General features: G+C 43.8%; 1 protein-coding gene across 1 annotated transcript in view; it reads right to left on the bottom strand.

The window, feature by feature from the left end:
• Nucleotides 1-837, bottom strand: part of EMH_0025890 (uncharacterized protein) — a gene marked incomplete at both ends in the record, with an annotated part of 10,231 nt that overhangs the window by 1,685 nt on the left and 7,709 nt on the right.

Raw genomic sequence — 837 nt, 5'->3', positions numbered from 1 at the left:
AAAAAAAAAAAAAAAAAAAAAAAAAAAAAAAAAAAAAAAAAAAAAACATACCAGTGTAGCTGCTGTATTTTGCTGGAGATATTAATAACGACGGCCGCCAAAACTTCAATAAAAAATGAATCGCTAAACAAACAGAGACCCCTGGCAGCAGCAAACGCATGCAAACTGCAGCAACACAAATTCATATACTGCAGCAGCAGCTGCAGCAGCAGCAGCAGCAGCAACTGCAGCAGGAGCAGGAGCAGGAGGAGGAGTGCAGCAGGAGTAGCAGCAGCAGAAGTAGCAGCAACAGCAGCAGAAGCACCGCTCGAAGCAGCAACAGCAGCAGCGCTAGCAGCAACTGCAACAACAACAACAGCAGCAGCAACAAGAGCAGCAGCAGCAGCAGCAGCAGCAGCAGCAGCAGCAGAACATACCATGTGATGAACTTCAACGCCGTGAGTATGATGATAGAGCCGAGAGATATATCCTGCAGCTTTCTGCTGCTGTTGCTGCTGCTGCTGCTGCTGCACCTTTGTATGGAAGTAGCGACAGGCCTGGGGGTCCTTTGTGAGCAGCAGCAAAGAGATAGCCAGCAGCACTGCAGCAGCAGGAGCAGCAGCAGCTTTCTGTTTCTCCTTTCCTCTTGCTGCAGCAGCAGCAGCAGCAGAAACACACACAACACTCATCATAATAAATATAAAAATATAAATTAATATAAAAATATAAATAAATATAAAAATATAAATAAATAAAAAATATAAATAATATAAATAATAATAATGATGATGCTACTATTGCAGCTCCTCTTGCTGCTGCTGCTGCTGCTGCTGTTGTTGTTGGTGTTGCTGCTGTTGC

Source organism: Eimeria mitis, genomic scaffold (assembly GCF_000499745.2).
Source record: "Eimeria mitis Houghton genomic scaffold, Emh_scaff947, whole genome shotgun sequence".
NCBI classification, from domain to species: domain Eukaryota; phylum Apicomplexa; class Conoidasida; order Eucoccidiorida; family Eimeriidae; genus Eimeria; species Eimeria mitis.
Note: the sequence above shows the minus strand (reverse complement) of the source record. Positions and strands in the feature narration are given on the sequence as shown.